The sequence below is a fragment of the Lynx canadensis genome, chromosome C2 (assembly GCF_007474595.2).
Source record: "Lynx canadensis isolate LIC74 chromosome C2, mLynCan4.pri.v2, whole genome shotgun sequence".
NCBI lineage: Eukaryota > Metazoa > Chordata > Mammalia > Carnivora > Felidae > Lynx > Lynx canadensis.
The window spans coordinates 141,084,532-141,110,590 of record NC_044311.2 but is presented as its reverse complement, the minus strand read 5'-3'; positions in this window follow the sequence as shown (position 1 = coordinate 141,110,590).

The window sequence follows — 26,059 nt, the reverse complement described above, 5'->3', positions numbered from 1 at the left end:
TACAATGAACAGAATGGAGCTTCTAATCACTGACAACTACAGAAACTACGAGGATACTTCGACACTTCATGCTCAGAGGATCTGGGGGGTGGTGCCCAAGGGCATCAAAGTGCTTCAGGTTTGCAGTGCTCAGTACAAAAGATGCAAGTGCTGCCCGTAGAGACAGTGAGAGGTTCTCCCGGGCACCTGTCTGGGGTCTGGAGTCAGCTACCTGGAAGCAGAGCTTGTGGGCACTGAAAGTAGGCTAACTAACCTCTCAGTAATCATCTCTTCTGGAACTTTTCTTTCTCAAATCATCTGTAACTTCATCTCGTCATCCTGTCTTTTCCCAACTCTACCACGGATGGAGGTTCTTTAAATCCTTGGGTTCCATGTTTGTTCATCAGCCAGACTGGCCTCCACCAGGGAGCCTGCACCTGAGAAAGCTCTCTCTGGCCCATCCCACCTCACTGTTACTTATCACATGCTCTACCTTGATATGAGCAGTCAGTCATAGCCAGATGAACTACAATAACTACAGGCAAACAATGCCAAGAGCTCCGAATTCTGATTTGGGGTTCTCTCGTCAACTAGCCTTTATGACATAGAAAGAATATTACTAATTCTAAAAGCCAATTCAAATGCAAGTTCGAGTTGAGCATTGCCAGCAATTTATTATCCTAAAATAGCCAGAAACCAGTATCCTACTAAACTGGTGTTCTACCCAAGAGTTATCTTGGTAGGGCATATGCTATTTGAGTAGAGAAGAGGGTGACAGGAAAGAAATGTCACTGTAATTGATTATCTACTTAATAAATAAGGGCACCCCCATTTTACAGGTCAGGAAATAGGTGTTCAGAAAGATAACAGAACTTTCCCAAGTTCTGAAAGCCTAAACATGGCAGAACGAGTTCATGCCTCTGACAACAAAATGATGTCACTGTATTGATTTCTGATTTTTGATTTTTGATTGCCTAACAATGCATCCTTTCACAAAATGCCTATGCATGTTCAAAGTTTCTCCACAAAGATCATAAGTGTTTCCAGGCAGCAGACCGGAGTGAAAGAAAGGCTTCCCAGAATGTGAACATTTTTCATAAATGCATTAAATAGAAGCTTCAAGGCCTTATCCTCATATATATTTATGAGTAAGGATCATATAAGCCCAAATAGATCATGGGTCATTTTCTATAAAAATGTAGGAGAAGATGCATTGCAATATGACCACCTCGTTTTCCATCTTAGATATATTCCCGAGGAGCTGAGCATAAAGTGAAAAATTTTTACATCAAAGCTTACCCGATTTTATATTAAAGCATCTTTCATATATGGGTTCAAAAAATCCCGACTAAAAGGAAAAGGCCATTTTTGTTTCTATGACAAATCCATCAAGTTATAGGCCAGTTTTGAAATAAGTCAAATTCTAAATACCTACATCAAACTTCTGCACTTATGGTATTATGTCAGAATACAGTCACCTCAAGTTCAGAGTCTATTAATCATCAAATCACAAAGGACTCCCTTTTCCAATGAAATATACACGCGCCTTTACTCCTAAAGATTCTACTCTTGACTCACTTTCAAAGCTTTTGTTTGTTTGTTTGGTGTTTTGTCCCCATTCAGCTTTTCCAGCCCTGTTATCTCTCATCCAGAGGACTGCAACCAGCTTCTGGCTGATCTGTTTATCAGAGGTGTGTTGTAAGTATCTCCCACGTCCTTGCTTCTGGTTCATTCTTCTCACTGCTACAAAGTCAGCCCCTGCTTAAAAGCCCCCAGTGGTTACTACAAATTTTCAGAAGTATGTATTTCTTAGCTTGACATAGAAGACCCTTCGTGTTATGGTCCCAGCTTGGCTGTACTAAGCTTCTCTCCATTTCCACACTTGCCATCTTCTTGCTGACCTCTTTCCTTGGGTCATGCGTTCACACTCTAAGGATGCCTTTCCTGGCTTAATTGCGTATCCAAATCCAAATCTTGAGTTAAAATCCAGTATTCGGGAGTCCTGAACGGTGAGTTATTGTTTTTTAGACATTTGTGCCCAATCCACTGTTTTTCAGCTTCGACTGTTGCAGAAAGGCCGGTGCCCACCCAACAACAACCACGAGAAAAATAAATAAATGAGAAAGAGCTTCTCATCACCGAACTATTAATAGGAGTTACCTCCAAGGAATGGACTCAGGATGGAAGAGGAGAGGGCACTTTTACTTTGTATTGTATTTTTCCTCCTTGCGATTAAAATATTTTACAACAGCAACAAAAATAAAGTGAAATATTAAAAAAATAAAATAAATAAAATAAAAATAAAATAAAACCCAGCGTTCAGTTTACTCGTCCAATTCAGCACCAATATTGACTGTTCTGTCAATTAAGTACAATTTATCTTACACATCTTATCATGCCATGAGATCTCCAGTTTCTTGAAGTCAGAGATTGTGTGTGATCGAGTCCCTGTGCTCTCAGCTCTTCCCGTTAGTCTGAGATGTGGTAGGTATGATATGAAGGACTGTTCCGTGGATAAATGAATGAATGGAGGTGATGAATTGGTATTAATCCAGATTTTCTTGTGGAAAATGACATATCTTCATAAAACAGCCAACTAACTTAGAGAGGTTGAGTCAATTTATTGGTACAACCCAATACAGCTCAGAACTTTGGGGAAAAAAGCACCCTTTTCCTGTATTTTATTTCAGAGTTTATTAATGTATTTTTGACAGACAGAGACCACACACCTGTGCCAGAGGGACAGAGAGAGAGGGAGAGCAAAATCCCAAGCAGGCTCCACACTGTCAGCGCAGAGCCCCACGTGGGGCTCAATCTCACAAACAGTGAGATCATGACCTGAGCTGAAATCAAGAGTCAGTTGCTTCACAGACCGAGCCACCCAGGTGCCCCTTTCTTGTGTTTCATTTTTAATTCGCCATCCCACCATCTTATTTTTGAAGGCACAGCATATATCTTTATTGAATAAATAATGAATGAGTACCTTTCCATTTTGCAATTCAAAACTTTCAGAGGTGAAGATAAAAAGATAAAATTCTTATGAGGATAGTCAGAGCCAGTATTTACGGAGAATTTACTATGCGTCTGGCACTGTGCTAGGCATTTTCTATGGATTTATCTCATTTAAAACTCATAACAGAATGTTATGCCAAATATGAGTCTTATTCCCATTTTACAGATGAAAAAAAATAATAATAACAAGACAGAAATAACAGACGCAGGAACTGAATACAGTGTTGGGACAAATGCCCAGTTCCCGACTATGGTGCTACCCTGTTCTTTGGGGGGCAATACACCGACTGGGAAAACTTCAGATTCCTTTTCCTAATTGCAGGGTTTGTCTCTATAAATCCCCGTAGTTTCTGGTAGCAAATGTCAACCATACAGCTTGTGCAATGTGTAGCCTTCTGTAACTAAAGTCTGCCTGTCAAGTTTCTATCCCACAGTCCAATAAGTCAAGTTTAGTTATTCCTACATCAAATCCTTCTGTTGCTTTTTTTCTCCCAGCCCTAGATCTGAAAAAGGAAAAGAATTACATGAAGAAGATAAAGTATTTCTTTTCTCTACTGAGCAAATAAATTGGGACACAGCTTACTTTGTGTGTGTGTGTGGGGGGGGGTTTGTGTAGAGAAAAAAAAATGATTTTCTAGAGCAATGTCGGAAGCTCATTTTAAAGTAATCTGTTCGTGACAAGAAATGAATGCTTTACCACAGCTATCTGAGTGAAATACCTTGTTGGACGAGGAGAGATTGGCAAGGCCTGCAGCTCTACGACAGCATTTTGCCCAGTGAAGCGTGTTGGCTCTTTTAATCTATAATTCAATTGCTCTCCTGGCTCAGCAAAACACTTAAGAAGGCTCTGAGACCCTTCCGTTAAGTGTATTTTACGAGTGTGGTCTCAAATGTGGTGAGCCGCACTGAAAAACCATCGAGTGATGCCATTCAAGGACTTGCCTGAATAAAATACACCAGGAGATATAAGGGAATCTGAAATAAACAGTAAGAGCATTCATTCGTATGCAACTGTACTTTATAGGACTGTTCATTTCCGATTTGCTCAGCAAAGGAGAAGATTTCAGGTGAACATGCTTACCTTAAACAGAATAATTTATAAGTCCCTATTTCACAGGTTAGGAGCATGAGATAATGGGGAGAGTACACGCGATTTCTGCTGAAAATGGCAATTTAGAGTTCATCTAATATAACTCTAAATATCATAGGCAGTGGTTGCATGAGAAAGAACAAACTTGCCTGTATGGGATCTTAGAAGGCTTTCCCTTTGCCCTTAACTTTACGGCCATGACTAGATTAGGAATATACGCCAAACTGTGTAAGTGAATAGCGTGAAATATTATGAAGCATTAAATTACAGGTGATTAAGCTATAGAAATGAAAATGAAAGCTTTTAGAAAGAATTCCAATGACTTCCAAGGATCGTAAGTAAAAGAGAGAAAATAGAAAAGCTTTTAATCACAAAATGTCAGTGTTATAGAAAATTATTTTAAAAAGTGTTTCAGTTCTCTGATTTCCAAAATATCATTTGGGTTCATCCCAACTGACTTTGAACGGGTCTTCTAAATTCGGATATCTCCCATGGGTTGAGATGATGTTGAATAGAATTTTTAAATCTCCAATTAGCTTTGAAGAAAAGAAGATTAGTTTGCATAGAAGTGTAACTAAGCTTATAAGTTGTTTTTTTCCCCCCAAACATATTAATTTACTATGTATGCTATGGTAGCTTTTCTGTTTCAGAAGCAAGATTATAATATTTAGTATGCCAGAAATGTAATGTCTTCGGTAAGCTTTCTCATTTTTATATCAACAAATTCATGCAATATTAAAAAATTACCTTATTAGCAAAACCATTTTAGCAAGACATGCTAAGGAGCATAACACTCTACCAAGTGGATGTTTTCTAGGATTTTTTGCAAATTGTCCCAACTATATAATGGCACAAGTCATGGTGTTCTTGAAGAAATGAGGTTTTTAATCCGAATTGTAGAGTAAAAGCTTCTGAATCTGAAACACATCCCACGATGCTTTATCACAAAATTATTCCACTCTGACAGTGTCTGTATTGAGAAATGTTATTAATTCTTCCCAAAAGATTATAACTTGAGAAGACATGTAATATGAACAGTTGTACTACTATCTTAAATCTTTCTAAAAAACTTTCATTAATTTTTAAAATAAAATTTGTTGGGGGGGGCACCTGGATGGTTCAGTTGGTTGAGCATCCGACTTGGACTCAGGTCATGATCTCTCAGTTCGTGAGTTCAAGCGTCGCATTGGGCTCCGTACTGACAGCAGAGAATCTGGAGCCTGCTTCAGATTCTGTATCTCCCTCTCTCTCTGCCTATCCCCTGCTCATGCTTTTTCTCTCTCTTGTAAAAATAAATATTAAAACATTTTTTAAATAAAATTTTAGGGGTGCTGGGTTGGCCTAGTTGGTCGAACATCCAACTCTTGAATTTGGGTCAGGTCATGATCCCAGGGCTGTGGGATCGAGCCCTGTGTCAGGCTCAGCACTTAGCATGGAGTCTGCTTAGGGTTCTCTCTCTCCCTCCATCCCTCTCCCCTGCTCACACTTTCACTCTCTCTTTCTGTCGAAAATTAGAAAAAATAGTAAATAAATAAATGGATGAATGAATAAATAAATAAAATGAAATTTATATTGGTCAAATATGCAACTGGTTCATTAAGTCATTTATATCAACTGCTGTTTGTGAAAGTGGCTCATTATTAGGAAGGTAACAAAAAAGTGGCTTTTATTGATTTGAAAATAAATAAACAAGGAATTGGTTCTTTCTAAAAAAAATGTAGGAAAGATAATATGGTTAAGAGAAATCTTTTAAGGTTGGGGAGAATATCTTATCAACAGGGAACTATGCAGGAATGATGTCCTAAGCAACTACATTTTATCTGTTTTTTATTTCTTTTAGAACGGGCGATTTTATGAAATCTTCATAAATATCTTCAGCTTTGGACAAACAAAAAAAAAAAACTAAACAAAAGCAGCCATGTCCGAGAGCTACCTCAGAATCATCCAGAACTTTTTAGAAGCTCTCAGTGTTCCTGACCAGGCTTCTTATCTCCTCACTGCTCATGGTGGTCCTATCTCCTGTGATTATCAGAGACAATATGGAGAAGAAAAAGTTTAATATGATTCAGAGGACCTTAGAAGGTAGGCTTGAATTCAGAATGTCCAGAGGATCCTATGGTAGCATAATTTATGCTGTGCAAGCCCGACTTTTAACAAACAACAATTTGTAATCATCTTACACATGAATCCTGGTCAAATGTCTTCATTCTCCTCTCAAATCTTTTTCTACATCCTCCTCACCCATTAGTGAAACCACTTATATGCTATCATAAACTAGAAAAACATACTTTTTTTGGATACTTTACACTCTAGAACCTGTTAATTAATTAATTTTGGATGCCGACATTTCCCACTCTAATTTTAAATGCAATTAATACTTCAAAGATTTTGTATTGGCTCCATTGTTTTTTCAGGAGCTAGGAAAATTAGATTTCTATCATTGAACAATAAAACAACGCAGATAAGAAAATTGCAGGTATAATAGTGAGTCTAAAGCAATTTGCTGGGAATAAAGTGAACTCTATGAATTTGGTAAGAAAGCCCAAGTGGTGAGTTCATACTCATCATAGTTCATTTCAAAAGTGTTCCAATTTCTAGTGTTATTTTACTTTTTTATTCAAGCAAGAGAAAGCCATCGAGAACACACCCATTCGCACACATGTGCATGTGCATGCAGACACACACACACACACACACACACAGTATCTCTTATGAATAAAAGACAGTGAGAGGGGAAAAAAAACCTGCTTTACTAAGATTAGTTAAGAGCACATCCCACTCTTCAGTAAATAACTTGAAGTTTGCTTCAAAAAGAGACCTGGGATCCAGCTACAGCATGAGAGTCCTCTGCGTTGCAAACCACGTTGTTCTATCAAGGTGACACCTTGAGATCCAATTCTATTTTCTTGGATGGGATATTTGGCAGAAACCCAGTTCAACCCTGACACAATTTTCGATGAGCTATTATAATCTTTTTTTATTTTTTCCAATCATATTTTCTTCGATGGAGAACTTACAAACCTCGAGAATGTCCTGGAACCAAGAATGGGCAACACGATGTGGGGGAGAACGGGCATTTGGCACCATTGGTTGTTATTTTATTCACGGCATGTGGTAAATCAGCCCTATTTCCAGTTTTAAGTGTTCGTGCTTGAGGATTCAATTTTATCTTCCCCGGCTCATGAGTTTGAAAAGACCGAGATAAACCCCTCCCCCCTTGTCCTTATTACTTCGCAAGTATGAAAGCCACTTCAAGCAGGTTGAGACCTGACCTAGGAGACTGAAACCACATGATTCCTCGTCACTACAGTTGATAATTTTGTGCCATTTTACACTCTTTGGAGGCCATTTTATTTGTATGGGTACTTGTACATGGAAGCCTCAATATCCCCAGTCATGCTGAATTCACCTCCAAGGTGAGGTCCGTGTCCCAGGTCGTGCCATTGGTTCATCACACCCAACCACTACACAGAAGCAATTTAAATCAGTTTGAGAAACTCTGCGTCTCAGTTTGTCAAACTCTGCACTTCACGGCCCCCTCAATCCCACCCATCATGCCAAGACATTCACCCTCCACAATAGTGTATTAAGGCTTTGCAGCATTTGGGCAAACCTCGCTGTCTTCCTGTATCCACGTTCCCCTTCCTCACTGCAAATATAGAATCCCCTGTTCCCACCTAGCTTTCGTGAGTGCCTCTCGCCCCTCTCACTGCCCTATATGTTAACAATTCCTAGCCCCCTTTGCACTTGGTTGTGTTCATGTGACTCAAGCAACGTGAGTGGCGGTGATGTGTGCACCTTCTGGGTCACTCCTTTCAACTTTTTAAAATGTTTATTTATTCTGGAGAGAGAGAAAGAGACAGAATGGGAGCGGGGGAGGGGCGGAGAGGGAGGGGGAGACACAGACTCGGAAGCAGGCTCCAGGCTCTGAGCTGGCAACACATAGCTCAAGGCAGGGGGCTCCAACTCACAAACTGAGAGATCGTGACCTGAGCCAAAGTTGGCTGCCTAACCGACTAAGCCCCCCAGACGCCCCCGGATCATTTCTTTAGAAAGGAAGTTGCTTCCCTTCACTTCACTTTCCCTGCTTCTGAGGTCAAGGTGGAGGTAACAATTAAGCAGCTAGTGTAGACTCAGTGATAAAATTCGGAACCTGGACTTGCTGTGGATCTTCTGCCCAGTTCTGAACCAAACACGAGAGAGAAACACATTCATATCTTGTGTAAACCAGTGTAGTTTTGCAGGCTAGCCTGAACTTTAAATAATATATCAAGCTGTAAAGAGCACTGTTTAACTATTAATAACCTAGTTCAGCCAAAATTTATGATAATAAAGCTAGAAGTCTTAGTGAAAAACTAGTGTTCTAACAGCATGGTGATTTAAGGAATGGAACGTTAACTCAACTGTGTCTTGGAATTTGCATATTTTCCATTGTTCCTTAGAATTTGCATATTTTCAAACATACACTAAGTTAACGACCAATTTTGTTGTTTATCTAGCTCTTATAATTGTTTTTGTTTTCTTTTACCTATTTTTTAAAATGTTTATTCGTTTATTTTGCGAGATCGCGAGAGAGGAGGGGGAGAGAGAGTGTACAAGTTCATACGTGCAAGGGAGGGGCAGAGAGAGACAGAGAGAGCGAGAATCCCAAGCTGATAGTGCAGATCCTATGCAGGGCTTAACCTCACGAACGTGAAAGCATGACCTGAGTCGAAACCAAGAGTCAGACACTTAACCGACAGAGACACCCGGGCACCCCTCTTTTACCTATTTTAATTGATATATATGCTTATATACACAGATACATAAAGTGATACATATGTTGGTTATAAAGCAGAACACAAGGTAATGAACACTCATGAGTATTTCATCTAAGCTAATAACAAGAACCTTACTAATAACTTCCATATTACTTAAGTGTTCCTCATCTTCTAATACCTCTATCGCCAGCCCAGAAGTACTCAGGATCCCACTATTTAAGAAAACAAATCGAAAGAATGTTAATATCACTTGTGAATCACACATAAAAGTTAACCATGACTCCGATTCTGGAGCCAGTTCTAAACCTTTAGCCATTCTAAGCCTTGTTCGGTAAAACACCGTATTAACTCCTCCCTCGCAGATCAGCTTCAAAGTTTCGACGAGACGAAGAAGGTGAAAGCCCAGTCATTTCTCAGAATGTCGCACATAGTGTGTGTGTTGTTACTGACCGGAAAAGAAAGAGGCAGGGAGAAGGAAGGCGGCTGAGGTGGGGTCGAGTGTGTCCAGCCCAGCCAAAGCGGAGAGAATGCGGAGCAAACAGCCAGGGATCTGGCCGGCATCCTTGTCTGTGAGAAAGTAAGGTGAGCTATGTGGGACAGAGCCGGGGAAGACAGATGATCCTTTTCTGCGATCTTGGACTCTGCTATAAGATGATGTCGTTACTGATGCACATAAAATGCGGAGAATAGTGCTGGGCACCTAGCATAATTCAAATGTTTGTTCAAACTGTAGCCCTCGGGTAAGGACATAGAAAAGCTACCCTGCCGAACACACAAGTTGTTCCTCTAGATAAAGGTCATTAAAATGTAGAGCTGCCTTTTTATTTATTTATACCAAGTCATTAGGATTTAAGCCACTAGAATGTGCTTATGTTATAGTAATTTACACTCTAGTGACTCAGGCTAAATAAAGGGATCAGTGTTACTTATGTTTATCTAGTTTGGTGATGCATCCCCAGTGCCCATCCACATGTCTGGCATATAGTGGATGTTCGACAATATTTACTGAATAAATGTCTAAGAAATCAAAAATTTCCAGCATCCAAGCATCCAAGTTGCTCTCTGGCTTTGGAATAACAAATATACAAGTAGGCAAGAACACGGCATGTTCCTAAATAAATTATCATGAGTCAGAAACTGTTAAGTTTGACTAATGGTTCCAAAACCTGGCCACTGAACAGAATTATCTGGAAATTTCTAAATACAGACTACTGGACCCAACAGAGGAGAATCTCAATGAGTAGATCTATATTTTTGTTTGTTTTCCTTAAAGTCAAAGTTTTATCTGCACCTCAAAAATCTACTGTATAAATTAAATCATAAGCAATTGTTACAATATCAATTGCCCAAGCATACTTTTTCATGAATGAATAACAACACTCCATTGAATGAATATGCCATAATTTATATTACTCTTCATTTTCACTGAACACTTAGGTTATTTGCATTCTTTTTATCACAATAATATATTTAAAAGTTAATTGGTACATTTAAAAAATTTTTTTTTAACTTTTATTTATTTTTTGAGACAGAGAGAGACAGAGCATGAACGGGGGAGGGGCAGAGAGAGAGGGAGACACAGAATCGGAAGTAGGCTCCAGGCTCTGAGCCATCAGCCCAGAGCCCGACGCGGGGCTTGAACTCACGGACCGCGAGATCGTGACCTGAGCCGAAGTCGGATGCTCAACCAACTGAGCCACCCAGGTGCCCCTAAAAGTTAATTGGTACATTTAAAGCAAGTGTATTTCAAGGAGGTATTTTTGTTGACAACATTTTTTATTGTTAATTTTTAAATTTATTTTATTTTTTGTTTTATATAATTTATTGTCAAATTGGTTTCCATACAACATGCAGTGCTCATCCTAACAGGTACCCTCCTCAATGCCCACCACCCACCCTCTCCTCTCCTTCCCCCCACCAACCCTCAGTTTGTTCTCAGTATTCAAGAGTCTCTCATGGTTTGCCTCCTTCCCTATGTGCAACCTTTTTTTTCCCTTCCCCTCCCCCATGGTCTTCTGTTAAGTTTCTCAGGATCCACATAGGAGTGAAAACATATGGTATCTGTCTTTCTCTGACTTACTTCACTTAGCATAATACTCTCCAGTTCCATCCACGTTGCTACAAAGGGCCATGTTTCATTCTTTCTCATTGCCAAGTAGTATTCCATTGTGTATATAAACCACATCTTCTTTATCCATTCGTCAGTTGATGAACATTTTGGCTCTTTCCATAATTTGGCTATTGTTGAAAGTGCTGCTATAAACATTGGGGTACAAGTGCCCCTATGCATCAGCACTCCTGTACCCCATGGGTAAATTCCTAGCAGTGCTATTCCTGGGTCACAGGGTAGAGATCTATTTTTAATTTTTTGAGGAACCTCCACACTGTTTTCCAGAGTGGCTGCACCAGTTTGCATTCCCACCAACAGTGCAAGAGGGACTTTCTCCACATCCTCTCCAGCATCTATAGTCTCCTGATTCGTTCATTTTAGCCACTCTGACCAGCGTGAGGTGGTATCTTACTGTGGTTTTGATTTGTATTTCCCTGATGAGGAGTGACATTGAGCATCTTTTCATGTGCCTGTTGGCCATCTGGATGTCTTCTTTAGAGAAGTGTCTTTTCATGTTTTCTGCCCATTTCTTCCCTGGATTATTTGTTTTTCGGGTGTGGAGTTTGGTGAGCTCTTTATAGATTCTGGATGCTAGCCCTTTGTCTGATATGGCATTTGCAAATATCTTTTCCCATTCCATCGGTTGCCTTTTAGTTTTCTTGATTGTTTCCTTTGTAGTGCAAAGGAAAAGCTTTGCAAAAAGAAGCTTTTTATCTTGATGAGGTCCCAATAGTTCATTTTTGCTTTTGATTCCCTTGCCTTTGGAGATGTGTTGAGTAAGAAATTGCTGCGGCTGAGGTCAGAGAGGTTTTTTCCTGCTTTCTCCTCTGGGTTTTGATGGTTTCCTCTCTCACATTCAGGTCCTTCATCCATTTTGAGTTCATTTTTGTGAATGATGTAAGAAAGTGGTCTAGTTTCATTCTTCTGCATGCTGCTGTCCAGTTTTCCCAGCACCATTTGTTAAAGAGACTGTCTTTTTTCCATTGGATACTCTTTCCTACTTTGTGAAAGATTAGTTGGCCATACATTTGTGGGTCCAATTCTGGAGTCTCTATTCTATTCCATTGGTCTATGTGTCTGTTTTTGTGCCAATACCAAGCTGTCTTGATGATTACAGCTTTGTAGTAGAGGCTAACGTCTGGGATTGTAATGCCTCCTGTTTTGGTTTTCTTCTTCAATATTACTTTGGCTATTCAGGGTCTTTTGTGGTTCCATACAAATCTTAGGATTGCTTGTTCTATCTTCGAGAAGAATGCTGGTGTAATTTTGATTGGGATTGCATTGAATGTGTAGATTGCTTTGGGTAGTATTGACCTTTTAACAATATTTATTCTTCTAATCCATGAGCATGGAATGTTTTTCCATTTCTTTGTATCTTCTTCAATTTCCTTCATAAGCTTTCTAGTTTCCAGCATACAGATATTTTACATCTTTGGTTAGGTTTATTCCTAGGTATTTTATTGTTCTTGGTGCAATTGTGAATGGAATCAGTTTCTTTATTTGTCTTCCTGTTGCTTCATTATTGGTGTATAAAAATGCAACTGACTTCTGAACATTAATTTTGTATCCTGTGACTTTGCTGAATTCATGTATCAGTTCTAGCAGACTTTTGGTGGAGTCTATTGGGTTTTCCATATATAGTATCATGTCATCTGCAAAAAGTGAAAGCTTGACTTCATCTTTGCCAATTTTGATGCCTTTTGATTTCCTTTTGTTGTCTGATTGCTGATGCTAGAACTTCCAGCACTATGTTAAACAACAGCGGTGAGAGTGGGCATCCCTGTTGTGTTCCTGACTTCAGGGGGAAAGTTCTAAAGAGACTAGTGAAACAAGTTCCTTCCACCTTCATTTTGTAGGGTACATATTATAGGGTAAGTATCATATAGCTCCTCCATAAACATCCCACCAAATCCTGTTCTGATTTTGTTTTCAAAATATCTCAAATTCTTCTGCTCTTTTCTAAAACACTGCGGTTACCCAAATCTAGAACTTCAAACTCATACCTCGAGTACCGAGAATAATTCCTTACAACAGTCCTGACTATTCTCTAGGCTTTGAATTTCTACCCACCCCAAACCAATTCATTCTGCTACTAATGTAAAATTTTCAAACAGCTAAAATTATGACTGTCATTCAAATATAAGATGAGCAAGAGTCAAAGTGAGGGAATTAATGACTGAGGGAATCAATGCTAAAGTAGTTCAAAGGAGGGGCGCTTGGCTCAGTTGGTTAAGGGTCTGACTTGGGCTCGGGTCATGACGTTGCAGCTCGTGAGTTCGAGCCTCGTGTCAGGCTGTGTGCTGACAGGTAGGAGCCAAGAGCCTGCTTCGGATTCTGGGTCTCCCTCTCTCTCTGCCCTTCCCCTGCTCACACTCTGTCTCTGTCTCTCTCTCTTAAAAATATATTTAAAAAAAAACATTAAAAGTAGTTCAAAAGAGAACAGAATATATATATATATATATATACACACACACATATATGTACATATATATGTATATGTGTGCACATGTATACATAGGTGTATATGTGTGTATATAAAATCAGGAATGCTAAACTGAAGTTGGTAGTAGATGCAAAACTGACAAATATCCAGTAAGACAATAAAATGTGGTGTTTGAGCTCATCTTTGCTAGAGAGCAGAAATTAATTTTAGCAAAATTTATTTGTATCACTATCAGATTTCTACAACCCAAGTTCTTTCCCTACTGAGTTGCAATAGTCAATGTGAACAATCAAAGGTGACTATTTCTGTACAATCAGATAAACCCACCATTTCACTGAAAAAACACCCAATAATCACTTCTGTATTAAGTTGCTTATAATTACTGTTTATTTCTGTTTCAGCTTTTAAAATACAGTCTACAGGGGCACCTGGGTGGCTCAGTCGGTTGAGCTTTTGACTTCAGCCCAGGTCATGATCTCGCCGGTCAGGGTTCAAGCCCCACGTCAGGCTCTGTGCTGACAGCTCAGAGCCTGGAGCCTGTTTCGGATTCTGTGTCTCCCTCTCCGTCTCTGCCCCTAGCCCACTTGCTCTGTCTCTCTCTCTCAAAAATGAATAAACATTAAAAACATTAAAAAAGAAAATCAAATGCAGCCTACATCATGCCTCTCCCCCTGCATCTGAATTAATTATCCCTCCACTCAATCCAGGTCAATGTTTGTCATTCCCTGCACATTCCAGCAGTTTAGTTTTCCACTACTCAACCTTCCTCCAAAATAATTCAGCCACCCTGTGTGGTGGGTTCTTGGCACACAATGAGAACGACTATATTTTCTACCATCATGAGGATTTGCAGTCTTAAATGCTTTTCTCTTTTCTCTATGAACTTAACTGCTCTTTACGGTTCAGTACCCAAAGAATTCCTCTACTCCCACAAGAAGCCTTCTCCAGCTGCACCAGCCACCAGTGAGCCACACAATAACTCACCTGCCACAGACAGAAGGTGTCACGTGGGCTTGGAATTCCTGATTGCTTTACGCCAACATCGAGGACAGTCACTCTGCTTTAGCCTTTTATTTTTAACAACTTCTACAACATCTACGACTTTGTGGTTTAAAATGGATAACTGACGGGGCGCCTGGGTGGCGCAGTCGGTTAAGCGTCCGACTTCAGCCAGGTCACGATCTCGCGGTCCGTGAGTTCGAGCCCCGCGTCGGGCTCTGGGCTGATGGCTCAGAGCCTGGAGCCTGTTTCCGGTTCTGTGTCTCCCTCTCTCTATGCCCCTCCCCCATTCGTGCTCTGTCTCTCTCTGTCCCAAAAATAAATAAACGTTGAAAAAAAAATTTTTTTAAATGGATAACTGTTTCTTGAGAGGCAGGGATGATGCATAAGGTTCAACGATTCTTCCAGTCTCTGGAACACTTTTGCTATCAAACTTTTTCAATGTGGCTAATTGAGTTTATTCCAATTTATGATTCAAGACGCTTTGATTTCAGAGTGAGAGGTGTCATGCAAATGTAGATTAAAATGAGCATAAATATGCAGGTGCTGGTCTATAAAAAACATCTGTACCATGAAGCAAATCACTTTGAAAACACCAACGAAAAAAATTTTCTAGGGTAGGAGGTAGACATGGTTACAACCCAAATGTTTGATAAAGACACTGCTATTCCCTTGATTCCTTCATTTATTGAGAGCTTCCACCATAGTGGCAATCTTATTCTCTTCTGTTAAGAATGAATAGGTACCCCCAAAACCAAGAGCACGCTATACACACTGCATGTTAGCCAATTTGCCAATAAATTATATTTCAAAAAATGCAAAAAAAAAAAAAAAAAAGAAAGAGTGGGTAAAAGTTACACATCTCCAGGAAGCTGCGCTTTTCAAAATGAAAGTAAGAGAAAATATAGTTCCGTAGGGTTAGAATATCAGCATAAAGCAATTTCAAGTCCCTGGTGATATTATTATGGGTCTCTACTTGTAACAGTAGATCCTGAATGGTTTCAATATTTTCAATGGAAATAGAAGATACGATCTGAATACAGAATCAAATGAGCATCTACGACTGCACTTTTTATGTTGATAGTTGTATCATCTTGTTACTAACTCTTGTAACAAGAACATGGTGCAAGCTTCGGTCAGGAGGCTATTTTTTAATTTAGAATGTCATGCCCTACTGTAAAAGTTTCAAAGGAAGCATATGCATCCCATTACTTTCCCTTAGAAGCACAATACTAAGTTTAGGTAGAGCCAAATTGCTTGCCTCATTGGTTACAGGTAGATGATTAGGAATAAAATGACAATGAACTTGCACTTAGGACTGAATGGATGAGATAATCCCCTAATGACTACATTAGAGTGAGGAAGAGCTTTATTTCCATCTGTCCGTAGTCGTCCAATCTAGTCGACTAAACTCCATAAAGGCTGAGTCACTGAGGCATACAGGCAGAAATAGAACATTTACTCAAATGATTTTTTTAATTTTTATTTATTTTTTTTTATGTTTTGAGAGAGACAGAGACAGAGAGAGAGAGGGAGCACATGAGCAGGGAAGGGGCAGAGAAAGAGAGAGAATCTTAAGTAGATTCCATGCTCAGCACAGAGCCAATGCAGGCTCAAATCTCAACCATGAGATCATGACCTGAGCCGAAATTAAGAGTTTGACACTTAACCAATGGAGCCACCCAGCTGCTCCTCAAACAAAGTTTTTTTTAAAGTATCTTGCTTTCTTCTGAGCTCTGTTCCTACACCCCTCCTTGTTTTTGTTGTGAGAATTGAAAATGAATTCAGTCAACAATTTGAAGGAATGGAAACTAAGGTTGTTTCCTTGTTGGCCATTTATCGTGAAATTATAGAAATCCACATTACTAGCACTTTTATACTCCCTCTGAAAATAAAAGACCAAAACGTTGGATCAAGTAAAATAAAATTATAGCTGCTAAAAGCAATTCTGAAACCAAAGACTTTACGACTGACTGACCTAGGTAACCAAAGCATTAGAAGATTTACCAAGAAAAAAAATTAAAAGGCTACCCATTTTCTGTAAGATTGGAACAGCAAAAATCTGAATGAAAACAAAAGCATGGGCTTGAAAGAACATGTCGTGTCAGAAAAATAATAAATATGATTTTAACAGAATTGATGAACAGAGCGTATTCAGGGGCCAAAAGGGAAGCTATTTTTATGGAATTTGTTCCACCTAAGGAAGAATAATCATTTTGGATTTGATATTAAATCATTTGTTGCCTTACACCATTTCTTTTTTTTTTAATTTTTTAATATTTTTATTTTTGAGAGAGAGAGAGAGAGAGAGAGAGAGACAGAGTGAGTGGGGGAGGGGCAGAGAGAGAGAGGGAGACACAGAATCCGAAGAAGGCTCCAAGCTCTGAGCTGTCAGCACAGAGTCCGACGCGGGGCTCGAACTCACCAGCAGTGAGATCATGAATGACCCGAGCCGAAGTCGGACACCCAACCGACTGAGCCACCCAGGCGCCCCACCATTTCTTTTTTTAAAGTTTATTCATTTATTTTGAGAGAGTGTGTATGTGTGTGAGTGGGGGAGGGGCAAAGAGAGGGAGAGAGGGAATCCCAAGAAGGCTCCGGGCTGTCAGCACAGAGCCCAACTGTGCAGGAACTCCACCGCAGAAACCATGAGATCATGACCTGAGCCGAAATCAGGAGTCAAACACTTAACTGACTGCACCACCCAGATGCCCCTTCTGGCACCATTTCAATGGGAAAAATGACTTTTGTAACTATTAAAATTTAATATTCACTATATATGTTGCAATCTGTATGGCAAAAGCACGGGTCTATTTGCTATTACAGTCAATGTCCTTTCTAATACATACATAAAATGCAAATTACCAAGTTTGGAGCCCAGTAATGATCATACATTTCATGAATGTTTGGTTCTTTGTATGGCTACTTTCCAGTTACATGCTTGACCAAAAGTAGTTTAAAACATTTAAATACCTGTCTCGTCGTGGCGCCTGGTTGGCTGAATCGGTTAGGCGTCCGACTTCGGCTCCGGTCATGATCTCCCTAGTTTGTGGGTTCGAGACCCACATCGGGCTCTGTGCTGACAGCTCAGAGCCTGGAGCCTGCTTAGGATGCTGTGTCTCCCTCTCTTTCTGCCCTTCCCCAGCTCCCACTCTGTCTGTCTGTCTCTCTCAGAAATAAATAAACATTAAAAAGAAATTAAATACCTCTCTTGTCTACTTAATAGGATTGGACAATTGGTGACCAGGAAACATCTTTTTAAAAGTACCCAGATGATTCTGATGTTGGTGGTACAAGATCATACTTTAAGAAAAAGTGCTTTAAAAAAATCACCCCCTCATGGATGCTGGTATTGATTCTTTTTTTTTTTTTTTTTGAACGTTTATTTATTTTTGGGACAGAGAGAGACAGAGCATGAACGGGGGAGGGGCAGAGAGAAAGGGAGACACAGAATCGGAAACAGGCTCCAGGCTCTGAGCCATCAGCCCAGAGCCTGACGCGGGGCTCGAACTCACGGACCGCGAGATCGTGACCTGGCTGAAGTCGGACGCTTAACCGACTGCACCACCCAGGCGCCCCTTGATTCTTTTTTTTTAATGTATCTTTTGGTGAGGTGTGATGGCATCCATCTCTCAACTATCCATGGTACTTGAAGGAAGAGACATGATATAACTTATCTAAAAGAGTGGAGAACATAGGTATTGTTAATTGACTTTCCAATATATTATTTGCTTTACTAACTTTGCTTAATATAATTTTGAAGAGAAGTGATGTGCCTAGCCACATCCTGGGTAGGTTGTGAGAACAGATGGTCCCGTAATATGCTGAATCATTGAGAAGAGATCAAATTGATGGTTCTCTATTACAAGCTTTTGAAATATGGTACATTACTGTAATATCATAAAATGTTGGAATAGACTCTTGGTCCCATTATGCCAACGTCGGATGATGCCACATTGACTGGAATTTTCCAAACCGAAGAAAGATTCAAAATGACAGTGGAGGGCAAAACAAATGATCTTATAATTGACTAAAACCTCAGCTAGTTATGATACTCGATCCCCTCTCCAAACACAAGAATGCAACAAAAAGCACAAAAACATGGACTAGATTTGGACAAGAAATGTTTGGTGCACGTGCCAGGGTTTCAAAAGAGCCGCCACTGGTCGCTTCCCACGTCGCTCTAACAATCACCGGAAATGGGAATTTTCCAAAATGGCTCCAAGACCAGAAGCGTTTGTGTGCAGTGGAAACTATTCACCCTTTAATTTTCAAACGAGCAATTCCTTCCGCTTCAACTTCTTCTGGGTCCCAAATAGACACCGCTAACGTACCTTTAAAAAAAGAAGTCAGAATTTTAAAGAAATAGTGCATGAAACCGTAAGACCAGTTCATTAAATGTGCATCATTGGTGCTGGTTCTCAATCTTAGCTCTTTTCTCCCCTCATTGGGCACACAACACTTTCATTAACATTCAGGGAGTTGCGTGGATGCAATAAGGAGAAGAAAGTTCTTCCAGAGTAATGAGGCCAGAAATGTAGAACAACATCATCGCTTCTCCCTCTTGCTTCGTACTTACATTCAATACCCCCTCTGCTCTCCCCAGATAAGCCTTCTCAGCCTTATTTTCTAAACACAGATATACGAAGCCACTCTTTGTTAGTTCCTGACCACTGCTACTTTAATTTTACAGAAAGCTAAGTACACTGGAATGTGTGTTTTTGGAAGGAGAGGAATGACTTAAATGATTTCCTTTAACATCTGCTAACTTCCATGCCTGGAAATGCGTTGAATTCTGACTACAAATTTGCCAGGGCCTATTAAAGAACTCGCAGAAGAAAGTCCCTGCTGTGTCCATGCTTATGACTTAAAGAAATAAAGCAAATAATAAAATAAGCACAATAGTTTGCATCTGTATAGCTTTTGTGATTAACAAATCGCTTCCCCTGCCTTATTTCAAAAGTCCATGCTCCAAACTACCTTAAAAGACAAGCATTATGGCATTGTTACTCCAATGCTGTGTACAGACTTACTGAAATTATAGAAGCTTTAAGCGACTCAGGTCAGGGGACTAACAGCCAGAGCTATGTTTGTGTTTGCTGACTCTTACACCAGTACTCTTTCCATGTGCCAAGTTAATACGACTTTCTGATAGTTGCTTGTACATTATCCCATGGGTGGAAAGATTAGATTGCCGGCCCATTGAGAAGAACAATAAAAGCCTTTCTTATACTATTTGCATAGTTTTCTGACAGTTGATGGAGTTGAGCCTTCTGAGGGGAAAGAGATAGAGACAAACAGAGAGACCTAATTTGAACAGAACCTGAGGAAAGCAGAAGGAGAGTGGGGGTGGGAAAGAGAGAAGAAACAAAGACTAGATGCTCTAGAAAGAACACGAAATGTTGTAGGGAAGACAAAACCGAGAGGTGACTCTCCATGAAATAAAGTCACACCAAACGGTCTAGAGAGGATGATGTTTGCCATTTCTAAATGCGAGGCACTTTGGAGTTCTTTTCACAAGTGTGGTTAAAGGGGGGAAAATCCATGGCTCAAAGTAAAAACTGACCAAACCCTTTTTATATCTGAACTGAACCTAAAATGATCTGGGGTTGGGACCCCTGGGTGGCTCAGTCGGTTGAGCAACCGACTTTTGACTTTGACTCAAGTCATGATCCCTGAGTCTTGGGATCGAGCCCCTATATAAGATTCTTTCCCTCTCTCTCTCTCCCTCTCTCTCTCTCTGCCCTTCCCCTCCAAATAACTTAAATACATACATACATATATAAAATAATCTGGGATAGAAATTGAGAAATGCACATTAACTACCGGGAAGAAAGAAAAGTGCTAGAGACCTGAACCACAGTGAGAACATGAAGAGGCCAGCGAAGGAGAGAGGACATCAATCAGTGAATGGTCAAAGGTCTTACCTTCTAAAGTCCAAGCTCTGGGATGCACAGTACAATTTATCCCACGAGTTAGGAAAATGGGGGAAGGAAACCAAGAAGGTTAGTTGAATTCTGACTACAAATTTGCCAGGGCCTCTTAAAGAACTCGCAGAAGAAAGTTTCCTGAAATCCTATGATTCTGAAGATTCGGGTTGGAAATCTCTGAAAATAAAAGAACTCAGAAGGTGGTTGATCCACATTAATTAAACTAAGACACCGTCAAGAGTAATACATCGAGGGGCGCCTGGGTGGCGCAGTCGGTTGAGCGTCCGACTTCAGCCAGGTCACGATCTCGCGGTCCATGAGTTCGAGCCCCGCGTCGGGCTCTGGGCTGATGGCTCGGAGCCTGGAGCCTGTTTCCGATTCTGTGTCTCCCTCTCTCTCTGCCCCTCCCCCGTTCATGCTCTGTCTCTCTCTGTCCCAAAAATAAATAAAAACGTTGAAAAAAAAAAAAAAAGAGTAATACATCGAGCTTACATGTTGATGAATTTCTGCCTCTTTTGACTAGTCAATATCAACCAGGACACCATTAGCTGCCTTATGTTAATGGATAAATTCTGTTTCACTGATGTTTGGATAATAATATACTGAAATATCTTCTGGTGCGTAAAACAGCAACAGTGCCTACGTTCTGATGGGCAGATAGCTCATTTTTTCGAAACCAGATAGGATGCTTGTCTCACCTTTTCTCAGGTTTTGCTCTTTTATTCAAGCTGATAAAAAGGGAAGAAATACTGAAATGAGTTTCATATTCTGTTAATCACATTGGTCTTCAGGTCAGAAGTAACCAATCAGGCTCGCGAGCTGACTGACCTTCTAAGCTTGGTTATACTCAAGTGGCTGACTTTTAAGATTAGTGAAGCAGAACCTGGCTCATTTTTATTTCTTTTTATTTATCTTAATTGGATGTGTAATTTTATGTTACACAAGAAAAAGAGTTTTAAAACAGGTTACTTTTTGGTTCAATTTGGGAAAACCACTAAACCATTCTCTTTCACCTTTTGGGTTATTAAGACAATCTTTAAACAATGGTTCTAATTATTTCAGACTCTTCCCAAACACAAAATAAACTAATTATTGTAGTTACATCGACTGCAGTTTTCTTTTGTGTCAAACCAACCTTCTAGGTTCTGAGTACTTCTTTTTAACATAGACAACAGAGAACACTTAAAAGCGCTTAACCAAACAGTTAATACAAATGAAGCAAAACAAACATGAGTGTTTTCTTTGAGAGTTTCATGTTATGTTAATATAACATATGCTGACGATTTAAAAAAATTTTTTTTAACATTTATTTATTATTGAGAGACAGAGAGAGACAGAGCAGGGGAAGGGCAGAGAAAGAGGGAGACACAGAATCCGAAGGAGGTTCCAAGCTCTGAGCTCTCAACACAGAGCCCAACGTGGGGCTCGAACTCACAAACCGCGAGATCATGACCTCAGCCAAAGTTGGACGTTTAACCGACTGAGCCACCCGGGCGCCCCTTTATGCTGACGATTTTAAAGAATAATTTCCACAGGCCTAAAGTTCTTCTTGTATGTAAATCAAGTGTCTGTGTAAGTAACATTAATCCCTTTTTTTAGTTCGAGGGTGAGGAAGGAAGATGACTTTTAAAAACATAATATTTATGGCCAAGGTTTCTTCCTACTTATCACATGATCTAGGAATACCAAAGCAATGCCTTTCCTGATGTTTTGATTCTGTTTGCTATGGGAAGAGAAAACAGTAGTGATATGGTTTATGTTCACAGCTAGTCAGTCTCTTTTCCCAGTGAATCATGGGTTTCTCTGCTCTATTTGCAATGCAAAGTGAAGTTTTCCCCCTGCCTCATTAATTTAAATGATCAGTCAAATATGTTTATGAGACCTAAGTAAAGAAATATAATTTCCATCCTAACTTGAGCTTCACTGGGCTTTTCTCCCCTAAGGGAGGATATACTCAGTTTTATCGCCAGTGTTGTAAAACATGAAGGTCTTGCAGTGTGGGACTGAAAGATTCCTCTACACTTTCACGCTCTCCTTTTGGTGGTTTTCGAACTGCTTGAAACTGCTCTTATTTATGCCACTTTTAATTTGTAGAGATAGTAGAGGTGTCAGTGACTTCTTTTAAGCAGAAGGAGAGAAACTACATTCCTTAGAGATTGAAGCAAAAGCAGACTTGAGTATCTGGATAGCTCTACACTCACTCCAACAAAATACTGTTCAGTGCTTGTGTGCTTGGAACAGTTCTTACCTTAGCCATCCTGTGACTTAGGAGAATAATGCTCTATCATCGTCTGATCACCCAGCTGTGACAGTGTGACTGTTCTTATGACATTGGCTGGCAAATAGGAGTACTAAAAGAGCAAAACAATGAAATCAGCAACAGTGTAGAGTAGCCGAGCTTCCTGGGCATTTGGGTCTAAGAAACTGAAGTCCAGAAAAAAATGTGCAGTGGTTGTGAGGTCAGTAATTACTGCAAGTGTTTTCTAGATTGAGCCTGCTGAGGACATACTAGGTTGAAAAATGGCCTAAAATGGAGGTTTGTGGGCCCTTGTGAGGATAATGAAGAAGGAAGGAAGGAAGGAAGGAAGGAAGGAAAGAAGGAAGGAAGAAAAGAAAAGAGGGAGGGAGGAAGGGAGGGAGAATGGAAGGACATAATGAATAATACATATATCACTTTCTTCTGCCAGGCAAATATTTTATATATTTTATCTTAATTCATCACTGCCACAACCCTATGAGATGGCCTTATTACCTTCATTTTTCTTTTTTTTAAAAAAAAAATTTTTTTAACGTTTTTATTTATTTTTGAGACAGAGAGAGACAGAGCATGAACAGGGGAGGGACAGAGAGAGAGGGAGACACAGAATCAGAAGCAGGCTCCAGGCTCTGAGCCATCAGCCCAGAGCCCGACGCGGGGCTCGAACTCACGGACCGTGAGATCGTGACCTGGCTGAAGTCGGACGCTCAACCGACTGAGCCACCCAGGCGCCCCCCCTTTTTTTTTTAATTTTTTTAACGTTTTTATTTATTTTTGAGACAGAGAGAGGCAGAGCAATACCTTCATTTTTCAGCTGTGAAAATGAGGAACAGAAAATTTAAATAATTTTTCTAGCTAGTAACAGAATCATTGTGACATGGTTAAAAAATGTGTAATGTTAACCTGGTTCATCACTGACATAGGCTAATATGATTTACTATATATTTATTAGATGGGGTATTAGAAGTTTGATAAATTTAACCCCTTCTCCTCTCCTCATTATTATTTAAAAGAGTGTAAAGTCCTTGGTGACCTGAGAATTTATTGTATGTCAGAGAAAAAAGTATGGCTGAGGAGAAATGGATCAAAAAAATTGACTGATAAAACTGACAGACAAATTGATTACACAAACTATCAATGTTGTTGTAGTTCAATATTTATTCCTTCCTTTGTTCAGAACATCAGTTTCTAAAGAAACAGATACCAAAAGAAATAATTTTACACATATTCCCTCAAGATTTTCAGTATCATTTCATTTCATCACATCAACAGTAAAGTCAACTTACTTCAGCCAACAAAATCCTGAGAATGAGGAACTCTTTAATTGTTAAGCCAGCATTAGATTATTTGAGATTTCAAGTACAGCTGAATACATGAAAGCAAATACAGTAAATCTACATGAAAGGCGCAAATTATCTATGATTTTCACATACTTCTAAACATTGAAGGGATGTTAGAAGTTGTCTCTTTTTTTAATTTTTTAATGTTTATTTATTTTTGAGAGAGAGAGAGAGAGAGAGAGAGACAGAGGGCGAGCAGGGGAGGGGCAGAGACAGAGGGAGACACAGAATCTGAAGCAGGTTCCAGACTCTCAGCTGTCAACACAGAACCAGACGCAGGGTTCAAACCCACGAACTACAAGATCGTGACCTGAGCTGAAGTCAGATGCTTAACCGACTGAGCCAGCCAGGCGCCCCAAGAAGCTGTCTTGTTTTGTTCAGGCCGCTATAACTAAGTCCCAGACTGGGTGGCTTGTAAACCACAGGGATTTATTCCTCAAAGTTGTGGAGGCTGGAAGTCACAGGTAAGGGTGCCATCATGACTGGGTTCTGGTGAGAGCCCTCTTGCAGACTGCAGACTATCATCTTCTCCCTTTATCCTCATATAACAAGGATCAAGAGAGTTCCTTTCACGAGGGCACTAACTCCATTCACGGGGGCCCCACACTCCTAATGACCCACCTCCTAATGCCATCTCATTGGAAATGAGGATTTTGACACATGAATTTTGCAGGGACACAAATATTTAGTCCTTAATAGATGGATAGCAGACAACTAACACCAAGAAGAACATGATGTGCCCTCTTAACACGTAGGATAGAATATAAATCCTGCTCCCCAACTGCCTAGGCTCAAATCCCAGCCGTACCGCTTACCAGCCATGTTACCTTAAGCACATGACTTAAACTTTGTGCCTCAAGGTCATCATCTATAAAATAACAGTGTCTCACATGTTGGTTTTAAAGATGAAATGAGTTAACTTATGCAAAATTCCTGGTTTATAGGAGATGGTCTATAAATATTAACTATTATTAGGATCAGCTGGGAGAAAAGAAAACTACTCTGTGTATTTTTAAAAAGTAGGGATTTAATACAAGAACTTGTTCACAATGATGTTAAAAAGGGTGGAGGAGGGGCGCCTGGGTGGCTCAGTCGGTTAAGCGTCCGACTTCGGCTCAGGTCATGATCTCATGGTCCGTGAGTTGAAGCCCCACATCGGGCTCTGTGCTGACCGCTCAGAGCCTGGAGCCTGTTTCAGATTCTGTGTCTCCCTCTCTCTCTGCCCCTCCCCTGTTCATGCTCTGTCTCTGTCTCAGAAATAAATAAACGTTAAAAAAAATTAAAAGAAAAAAAAGGTTGGAGGAGCAAAAAGAAGGGGAATTGTTAGATAAGAAAAAAAAGAAAGAAGAAAGAAAGAAAGAAAGAAAGAAAGAAAGAAAGAAAGAAAGAAAGAAAAAAGGAAAGGAGGGAGGGAAGGAAGGAAGGAAGGAAGAAAAAGAGGAAGGAAGGAAGGAAGGAAGGAAGGAAGGAAGGAAGGAAGGAAGGAAATATCCTGAAATCAGGAAATTGTTCAAGCCCATTAGCTTGAGCAATTGACCAACAGAAGTTTCTCCACTGTTGGGGCTACTGGAATCTTTCTTTTGGCCCTGCTGCCTCTACGGTAAACACCAACAAGTGTGGCCACTGTTGGAGAGAGCAACGAAATGCTTCTTCTCTCCCCTTTCCTTCTAACCTGCCAGCACACCGCCCCCTAACAGGACTTAACAGGAACACGGTTGGCCAGATAGTCTGGGGAATGTAGCTTACAGGCATCCCACCCCACAGCCTAGATGAGTTAGCAGAAGTCCAGCCTGAGCCCCACCACCTGAGGGGCTCTGGGCCACGAATGGCACTACAGCCTCGTCCTTTTTTGAGGCAAAGAGACAAAGAGCCTTTTTTGAATCTTTCATATTTCCATCTTTGTCGCATGCTACCTCCTAGGGTGCAGCCTAAGCCCTCAATGATTTCCCAGATAGGTGGGGTGGCTTCTAACAACTCAGGGCAAGTCTCAGACGGACGCAGCGGGCTATTGGTGGCCAACACTCACAAGTGGGACACGGGTGCACTGGCTCCTTAAAATAAAACCTGTCTATTGGTGTCTTTAGCCTAAGAATTTACGGAGGGGAACATGTATTAAGTAGGGGCACCTGCTGGCATCTG